The sequence below is a fragment of the Coptis chinensis genome, chromosome 7, assembly GCF_015680905.1.
Source record: "Coptis chinensis isolate HL-2020 chromosome 7, ASM1568090v1, whole genome shotgun sequence".
In the NCBI taxonomy this organism is placed as follows: domain Eukaryota; kingdom Viridiplantae; phylum Streptophyta; class Magnoliopsida; order Ranunculales; family Ranunculaceae; genus Coptis; species Coptis chinensis.
In genome coordinates, this window is record NC_141462.1 from 39,812,159 (window position 1) to 39,822,860 (window position 10,702).

General features: G+C 39.0%; 1 long non-coding RNA gene across 1 annotated transcript; it reads right to left on the minus strand.

The window, feature by feature from the left end:
* Positions 1–8,440: 8,440 nt before the first annotated feature.
* LOC147487499 (uncharacterized) lies at positions 8,441–9,283 on the minus strand. Its single transcript, XR_015202449.1, has 2 exons — positions 8,965–9,283; positions 8,441–8,760 (listed from the first exon to the last, which is right to left on the minus strand). It is a non-coding gene; the product is annotated as an uncharacterized LOC147487499 (long non-coding RNA).
* Between the last annotated feature and the right edge of the window lie 1,419 nt (positions 9,284–10,702).

A 10,702-nucleotide genomic window follows, 5' to 3' on the forward strand; every position in this document is an offset into this window, starting at 1 on the left:
AAGTTCACTGCATGCATGATCATATGTAGATATTTTAATTATTGAATACATATTAACTTGAGTTTCAAAGAAATCAATCCTCGTTCCCTCGCTAAGGAGATGTATGGATATCCGAGATTAATTTAGGAAACGAAGTTTACACACCGAAGTCGTTGTAGTATAAATGAAGTTTGTGAGTATCTTCTCTAGAAAACTCTCTCCGCGAGGCTTATAACTCGGGCCCACTAGGGAATTCCTAGTGGTTTAAGGCCTTGTTGCATATGGTCAATGCAACCGCACTCTGCGAAACGAGAATTAGTTAGGACTACACATTTTTGGCCACTTATCTGTTTTGATGTCTCTTCTTTGCTTGAGGACAAGAAAAGTGTTGTTTGGGGGTAGTGTGATAAGCACCCAAAAGTGTATTATGAAACCCTGTTGAGACATATAAATTTGGTTAACTATGTGTTTAATAATCATGAAATAAATATGTTTTCATACTTTTGCAGGTATTCGCAGTAAACATGGAAATATGGTTAATTTAAACCTGCAATAAAGCACGAGGAACGACATATATATGAATTCTTCCAAATCCGCACAGAAGCATCAAACTTCCAAAGCTCCTACCTCTTGAACCAGGACTCCGAATGCGACAAGTGAGCTGCTCAGACAATCAGGGCGATGAACTCTACCCATAGGCGGGAAGTTGTAAAATTGCCCAAAGATCAGACCGCCACTGGACTACACATAGGACCCACTATGCGGGCCCATAAAATTAGATGAGTCATCAATCATGGAGCATGTCAAGACAAAAATGACAAATTATTGGTGCAAAGTTGACACCTTACATGTAATTAATTAGATTAGGTGTTAATAGTGAAAAAAAGGCAAGGTGTCACTTTGTTTTAATGTGGTGGATAAAAATGAAGTAAATGTGGTTTGATGTTTCACATGGGAGGAAATGAGATGTCTCTCAAATGGAGAAGAAAACAAAACAAGGGGGAGACACTCCATTTACTCCCTTGACTTATTTTCCTTACCTTGTATTATTTTAGTTCCTTAGCCATTTTTAGTTTTTAGTTTTAGTTTTTGTAAGAAAGCTTGTAATAGTTTTTAATGGAGGAAACCTTAGTTTTCTTCTAGAAAAAAAAAAGCAAGTGAGTTTAATTGGTTTTTCTTCTTCTTCTTTTTCTCTCTTTTGTTCTTCTAGCTTGTAATTCATCATCCCAAGGATCATGAGCTAACTTCTCTTTTGGGGAGTTAATCCATCTCATGTGAGGGAGAATATTTGTGGTTGGCTTGGCAGGTTGTTAGGAAGAACAACTAGACTTACATCCTATCCCAAAATGATAGTTGGTGTAGTGTCTAGTTAGGAATCAAAGTAATGAGCTTAGAGATAAGTCATTGCTTGGTTCCACTTGCTAGCATGTATGAACTCTTTAATGAGCCATACATGCTAGGGATCAAGTTTTCTTCCATTAGGGCTTGTCTATGAGTCTAGGAAGAATCAAATGAACCTGTTCAAATCAACAACTAAATGTTATTTTCACATGAGGAGGATTAGCTCTCCACCTTTTCTTTAGTAAATTGAATTTTGTATTAATTGCATGATTTCAAATCTTAATGTTTTTTCTTTAATGTTTGTATAGGAAAGAAACCTAGCAGTAGTAGTAAACTTACTCACTAGTGCCCTAAGAGTAACAACCAATTTGTAGCTGTCCTGGACTTTAGGTTGGTTCGAATCCTTATTCCAACTTTATGAAACGAAGATCGTGAGTAAGGAACTTTGAGTTCGCTTTCGCATCAAATTAGAGAGTCAAATCTCTAACGTAGTAAAAAAAAAGCTAATATCACATCTCTAGGTACGCCTAACACTATGGTACCTTGAGCCCCACGTTCGAGTTCCTCCAGCACATCAAAGTACTTCTGTTCCAGGTCGTTGTAATCTTTGGCCAGAGCAGTAGCCTCTTTGAACAGAGCCTTATATGCATCCTTTGCCGTCTTCGCCATCGTCGTGCATTTCTCCACTATTCCGTGTACATTGCCACCTCATCATTTGCTTCTTCCAGCACCCCAGCCAAAATGTTTTTTTCCAAAGCGACATGCTCGTTATGATTCTTCAACTTGTCATGGCTGGCCTGGAGCGAGACTTGAACTTTACGAATGTTCTCCAATTCTTCTCTCATCTTATCTCTTTCGCTCTTTTCAGCATCAGTGATCCCGGCCAGCTCTTTCAGCTTCTGGTACCCAGATAGTACCTGAGTACCAACGATACACACACACATCAATACATCATTCTACTTATAAACAACCAAGGCCAACTTACACAAACTCTTACCAAGCAATACCCAAGGTCCATTGCCCTCACATTCGCAGCAAGGTCTCCCATGGTATCCAGGTTCTGCCGATCTCCATCTAGAGCAATGCTCTCCAACAAACAACTCGCAATAGGAGCCGACTTGAAGTTACAGTCATACCTCATCACGTGCTGAGTTTCACCAGTGACGGGATTGACATAGGTCAACCATTTATCCAGAACCCCACCCCTTTCCTTACCCAGACTAGTCTTAGAACTACCCTTGCCTGAACTTTTCTCTTTCCCTCTACCAAAAGGAGGAACAACAGCAATAGTATTCTTCTCCTTGTCACGAGGATCTAGGTTTAAATCGCTTAGATCGACTCTTTGTATCGACCTCCCCCGAACACTCGAGCCCTCACCAGTACGTCCACCAGACCTCCTACCAGATCGGTGACTCGTCTCCCCTCATAATACCCTCCAGACAAGCTGCCTTTGCTGCCCTATCATTGGGGACATCACTCTTTCTTTTCAGTAGGCTTCCAAGTTCATGAACCACCACACTCAGCTCTTCCACATCCATTAACAGTGGCCCCTGCCTTCGAGCAGGGTCCCTAGAGCTTGGTTCAGAACCAGACTGGTGACCCTTCTCACCAACTCGTTTTGGCACACCACCACCATCCCTCAGATCCACCTGCATTACCGTCATAACACAACTGACTAGAATGAATCTTGTTCCTATGTTCCCTAGTCATTACCCCACTATCTTCTCTCTACATTTCAACTTCAGAATCAGAAGTACTATCGACGAGCCCACGAGCTCTCTTTTTCTATTTCTTCCTCATCTCTCTCCCACCTCTCTCCACAAAATATTCAGCGACCTCACCAAGTACGTCTCTCTTCTCAGCTCGACTTAACCGGGTGAATCTCTCGATCTCACCCCTACACCCTCGACGCGTGATAGCAACCTCTACAGACAACAAACAATCAAGATTAGTACAAAACTCGATACATCAAAAGTAAAGCTACCAAACTCGAAACCTACCATTAAAGTTACAGATTCTAGTCTTCACCCAACTCCCACCAACATAGAAGTTACCAATAACAAGCAATGGCGTCCTCTCCCAGGGTTTGTTACTGACACCATCTAGAACCGTTAACTTCTTAGTCAAAGTTTGGAGACTAAAATTTGTTAGCAATAGATCGCTTCACAGTGAAGTGCTCAACAATATCCTCGACCTGAATCCTATAAGAGCCAGACTCATTCAATAGGTCAAAAACCCTAAAAAGACGTCAGTTGTTCCCAACGAACTGGTAGGGCGCTTTATCACAAAAGTTTAAGAACTCGCATGTCAACTTTGACCGAGGCAACCGTAAACAAGCCCTCATTTGACCATGACAAATAAATATTCCACCACCACTAGGAACATAATCCTCACTAAACACGTTCACATCCTCACCTATCTCATGAATCTCCAGGTCGGGTATGTTTATGTTATACCTCAACCTCAAATCTCCAAAGCTCTTAGCAACCAAACGGTCTACAACCCTAGGGGGCATACCGCTCGAAGACGACCCCTCATCACTAACATCAATTGCTACAACAGACTCCGAACTCTAAACCTCCTTTGAACTCTCCCCTCTCACCGACCCTACAACTACCTTCTCCGATCGTGTATCATCAGAGTCCGACATACACTGAAAACGTCCAGACCAATAAACTAAAAAGACACAAATGCAAGAAAGGAAGAAGGAAACTAACCTGGAGTTGAGAGACGAAACAAGAGACAAGAAAAAACTTTTTTTCCTAATCTCAAAAAGCCTCTTAAACAAGCCACCGTTCCGGTTTCCAAAGCGAAGCGAAATGATTGGCTGCGTTCCCAAAACAACACATCTTCTTAAGCCAAATAGTAACCTTGATTTTTGCTCGCACGAAACCCGAAGCGGTTCCAACTTTTCCAATAACCTACAGCTAGCACCTCACATGCTAGACATGTACCAATGTAATTAGACTACAAAAGTAAATCAGAATCGATAATTCTAATGCTCTTACCATAAACATTTTGAAACTTAACAAATGTCGTTTTTAAGCACGCAACAAATAACCGACCTAGTAAGAGGGGGCTATGTAAGGTACTAATATACTCATGCATATTATCCATGTGTCCTGCACATAGCAAGCTGTATCTTAAACAGTTCGTTAGAATCCATAGTACGAAACCTTGAACTGCAGGACGATTCGACCATTAGCTCGATCGAGTGCACACTCTCGAACTAATAAACGATCTCTCTGTAGTTCACCACCCAGCAACCCGTGGGTCGAGTCATCCACTAGGTTGCTCAAGTACAGAGTCACGGACTGAGGACTCTGCTCATACTTGTAACGGCACATAACGCTCAAACACAGCTACAACCATCAATACCACAACTTTAGGAACGCTCATCAATGAGTTCTCATAACTCACCATCATAACTGACCCGCGCGCATTTAAGACCTGATCTTGACCTGACGCAGGAGAGGAGGAGACACGGGCATCTTGCCTATATAAAGAAGAGGAGGAACTACGTCTGACCTTATTCAAGTTCCCCCGAGAGAGAGAGCTTGATACATAGGCAGTTCGTCCATACGAACTTGGTCGATCAAATCTAACCCAAGATACACATCTCCCCTTACCAGCCTACGATTGTAAGGTTAAATCCAAACATAACCTTTACACTCAGCTCTCGTGTGGAAGTAAGTAATATTTACTGAACCACCTTAAATCTTGTGTCTCTTTGCATTTATTTTCATACTAATTGTTTGATATAGATTGCTTTTGAATTAAGAAGTAGCATTTATTACTTTATTGAGTTTGTTGTGATAACTACCAAAATCTTGGGTGAATGACTTTATTGGTGTGACCTCCAAGAGAAGTCATTTGAGATAGAGAGTAACTAGGTTGAGGTGTGACTTCCTAATGAAATCTTCCAACATAAATCACATATATCCTATCGAATATCCAAATTAAAAGCACAACTTATATATCATGTTGAAATGTCGATACTCAATAGATTGTATTTAGTGCCATGATGAGTGAGACTAGAAGGCTACCACAATTCCACGACTATTAACGTACAGGGTAATGCACTAATGTTGTTTGCTTGACTCTTAAATTTTGATGACTTTATAGTTTACACTAGCTGCAGATATGACTTAAATTCCTAGAATGGAAATACCAAATTTTAGATTATATTACTCATGATATTGGTCTTTGTAGGAAATTGTTGCTCTACCCAAAAAGGAGATGAGAACATAAATGTGAAAGATCACATTTCACGCTATCTGGTTATTGCTGAGACAGACTCACTCCCTTCTGGTTGGGAGGTTAATGCCACATTCAAGCTATTTTGTTCATTTTATTGGCAAACCTGTTTTAAATAAGATCAGTAACTCTTTGATTTTGGCGGGGTTCGAGCCGCAGACCTTTGATATCATCACTCAAAGGTTTTACTAACTTTGCTAGTTGACACCTGCGATTCAAGCTATTTTTGTTCGATCATATCAGCGACAAGTACTTGGTAGTAGAAGGTAACCATTTTCTAATCTTATATATGGGGAAACAAATCAATGGTTTTGCAGTGGAAAACTATAGTTTTTTCGATAGTCCCCAACCTGTTTTCCTTCAATGGAAAAATTTGCATGCAATGCTTTGCATTTCATCTCACGTGCCTAGTAACTATGAAACTTCCGGAATATTTAGGATTCTCATTTGATGATTAGACTATGGGCGAATGGTTCGACGTTTTCATGTGCTGCAGACAGAGTGCGCGGCTTCTCCCGGTTAGTACCACTCGCAACTTTTATTGACGCTTCTAATGGATGTCTTGTGAACAATACCTTGTAAAGGATCTCTGCCACCACTCAGCCAACCGTTGGATGGAATCCTAGCCATCTCTACTATTTTAAAACGGCGTGGCAAACCTAGCCGTTTGAGCTGTCTATCGGTTCTATCACCTCATACTTTCGTTACACAGGTATCTTACTTTAGCCATTTGAGCTGGTTTTCCTTCAATTCTACTGTCACCTCATTTTGTCTTTTTTGTTTTTCTTAATATCAAAGAAGAGACCGTAACTATTTTTGTGATTATCTTGTTTTTGGTTTTTTTTTTAATTATCAAAGAAGAGAGAGAGACCGCACCTACGTGGAAACCACGTACCTGCTAAAGGCTAGTTGAGTATAAAAGCAGCCCTGTTTGTTCTATTGATCACATTTTTATGTAACTCGGGTCGTTGAAAGAAACATGGCATGTCCAGGTGCAGTGATCATCCTATCTCTGCAAAAACAGGATACTCCATGATGTGAATATAATATTTCCTTTGACAGAGATGCATTATATGCGGAGTCTGTTCACAGGCTTATAATTTGAAACAAATTGGTGGATTCTTGTCCCTTGAGTATAGTATCGATCTGAATTCTGAACTGCTCTACGACCTTCTGCTAGGTAGCTAGCTAGCATGCTTATAGTCCCATGCCACTTCGATTGCTTTAAGCTCTTGGATGAGGATTGACCTTGACTTTATTTGAAGAGCCTCTATGTGCTAACTGGATCTCTCCCAGCCTGAGGGTCACTTATAAACTAGCTAGCCCTATGTAATTAACTGTCTAGCACTGCAAAGAGTGCCCAAATGAAGTTCATCTCTAGATGCGATTTTGCCCATGCACATACTGTGGGAGCTGTGTCCTTTTATAGTGCAGTAATATCCAGCTTCTCCAGGAGGGCTCTCGGCTCCATAGATTCAACCGCTTCAGTTGAGTATGTACGTGGTCAAATTGGGGCCGTGCAGTTTGTGTATGGTCATCTTGCAGAATTGCAGAATATCATACCACTCAGAAAGTTGTCGATCTTTCAGAGTGACAGTCACTTGATCCAAAAAAATTCTTAACACTTGGCCAAACGCATTTGAAGAGCAGACACTCGAAAGTACAAATGACTTCAGAATTTTCCCTCTCAAGGTGATAGAAGCAATAACTTGAAGTGACCAGAATTTTTCTTCTTACAAGTTACAAGTCCTTCCTGCCGTCCTGGGTCAATGCTCAATGAAGTTCCATACTTCCATACGAGATAAGTCTAAACTCAAACAATAAGCTACAGTAACCTGTGTATCTGCAATTACCCTTAATTTCCATCATGGGATGAGTTCTTCCGGCTTCCTCCTCAAGTCTTGGTTGGTTATAATTAGAATAATATATATCATCTTGCACTCACTGATGAATCAATCAACATCGTACAAAATTTATCTCGAATTCACTAATTAAGAACTGTTCGACGTTTCAAGGGAATTTTATATAGAAGTCCAATGTCATTCACTATAAAAGAAGCCAATAGCAGACGCAATTCTGGTCGTAAACACAGTTGTTCGATCTATATCTGATCAAGTGCTTTACGACACCGGCATACGTTGCAACCAACTAGGGACATGCAACCACCCTAATTACGTCGATAGCTCACAATGCCCCGCACAAGTCCATGGCATATATAGTGAAACAAAAACAGACTTCATACACGTCCAAATTTCAAATTGATCGAAAAGTCAAGATATGCATGGCCACGTTGAGATACAAAATAATATATAATGTAATGCATAACTCCTACAAATGGTGTAACTACTACAAATGGTGTACTAAACTAGTACTACTGCCACTTGCATCTAGCCTAGCTTATGGAGCATTTGCACGTTGAACCCACACAAAAATAATAAAAAAATAAACGAAAAAATTAAAAGTAGAGATAAATTTTTTTGCTTCGGCGTTTTTAGCATTTTGTTTTGTTTTGTTGTGCGAGCGTCAACACTCGATCTATTGGGCGCTGCAACCAGGGATAGATAGACCTAGTGTATATTGAAGGTATTCACCTGAATATATCCTTAATGGGTGTGAAAAAAATCAATATATATGTGCTGCCATTTCAAACTTTACCCACTGGCTTATGTTCTTATTACTATTTAGTAGGTGATGCTCATAATTGCATGTATACAGAGCTTTTATGGTGCTTACATTTGTTTTTGCTTTTATGTGTTTCCTTAACTGTAAAAGAAATTTGGTTTGGTTAGAAAAAAGCGAAAAAATCAGCATGATTATTGAAACCGGAAATTAATTTTGCTGATCATATTTAGGGGCCATAACGAGAGAAAAAGAAATTCAAATTTTCTTATGAAATGATACAGTTGTTGAAGGTCAACATGAATACCCTCGGAAAAAAAATCCTTAGTCTGTCCCTGGCTGCAACCCCATCAAAACAATGCCACATCATCTCTTAATGGTGTGGGTGCTGAACACATGGCTCCAAATCAAAAGGCATTACCAAACCCATAAATAGCAAAGAATTAGGGTATGATATAATTTCGACAAAGTCAAAACCAAAAATTTCAACATTTCCCAAGACTTTTGGGTAGATACCTTGTGATGCATGAGACCATGAGTTGCTATTTATTCGGTTCTGGATTCCTGAAAACTCAAACATTTCGAAGAAATATCGGAATTCCAAACGAAATTGTTTCCATGGACAATGGAGTTAATTAACTTGACGTCCAAAAAAGAAAAGGATTTCTCGACCACTTTGGAACAGACAAACAAATATGCGGACCACTTCATGCGCTAGAAAATGACAAACTTAACAATGTTTACTCGAAAAGTGAAATCACACCTTACCTTGAGAAGACCGGAAGTAACGAAGTATACATAAGCTGCTAGTGAACATAATCAAACTTCTGAACTTCACACGTCCCAAGTTCTAGAAAGCCAAGATGGCAATCATTTGCATATGCATCCGCACCTCTCTAGCTCTTCTCTGTCTCTTAAAATCATCCACGGATTACTTACATACGGAAAATTATTTCGAAAAAGAATGAAAGCAAGAGAGAGATGCAGGTGCAAATGCAAATGTATGCCATTATCTTGGCACATGAAAACATGCGTAAAGATCTTCCTTTAAAGAAAACACAGAAAAAATAAAGATATTCCTGCTTAAAGCGAAGTTGAAAGGCGCTAAATGTCTTATTTATACGTTAGCAACATCGAATCGAATGGACGTGAGAGAGACATCAAGACCATAAAAGATTAGAGAACATTTGCTTAATTATTTATTAAAGAGACGTAATAATTACTTGGCTTTGGGCCATGATCCACGAGATAGTGAGGTTCGATCACGTGAGATTTGGATCTTTTACCAGTTAGAAGGTGCCACCTATAAATTATGCACCTGAAATGCACCTGCAACTCGTGGAGTCGTGGGGTTTAATATCCAGACAAGCATTCAAGATAATATATTTTTGTTCCACATAAAAGTGAGAAAAGCGTGGAAGAACTTTGAATTTGCTACTAAGGAGCAGGGCATAAACCGTGTGAATGTGTGATATATATTTAAGCCACTTCACACCACCTCATTTGCAACACGTGTTCCTTTACAATACAGTTGCCCATGTCTGATATCTCAGACAGTGGAATGAGACGTTTTGCGCACGTCCTACATTTTATATATTAAGAATAAAGTTTAGCAAATGTGTTGTACTGTTGTACATCTAGCTGGTCATTTTCAACAATCTTTTTTAGATAATTTGGTCATTTTCAACAATCAAACTATGCATATTATATTATCCTCACCAAAAAAGAAGAAACAATGCATTTTACTGTTAATCTGTTATAAACATGCTGGCATGCGCACAACGCACTTGTACTAGAGTATTAAGCAACTAACTCAACTTCGTCACTGATTTTCTAAGTAGGAAGAGCAGAAACACTTTGGGCTCATTTCAGTTCTATACTTTTATTTACCAGTAGTCTTGTGCCATACTACCATGCTAAAAAATTATACGAAGAAATGAGTCCTAGCTATAATCTTGAGCCCAAAGCAAGAATACATGTTTCTACTGGTCCCATATATAGGATATTATATAAGGGTAGTTAGGTCTTTCCAAGTGTATGGTACTATGTCCTTCTAGGGATATATAAAGAATGTAATAGTTATGGTTTGTTATCCAATTCTAATAGAAATATAACATCTACTATTAGAAAGAACCAGATTGGATTGGATCGGAGGTCTTCAAACCTCTTATATTCATCTCAGAATTTTTTAGTCCTACATCTTTAACATGTTAATATATTATTGATAAAAAAATGAATTAAAAGAAAAATACATTCAAAACCGAAATTGAAGATAAATAATAAAGAAAAAAAAAATTAAAACCGAATCCAAAATGTAAGTCTTCAGCCTTCTAGTAATAGTCACCATAAAACACTTTTGTTTTTCTTCTACTTTTAGTTGTACTTTTCCTGTAAATACTAATAGTTCCTTTAACCAAAAAGTCATTCTCTTATATAGATAAACTTTGAGAATACTTTATTGTGTGGCAACTCTTTAGTGGCAGCTTATCAACGCAAGACATGAGGC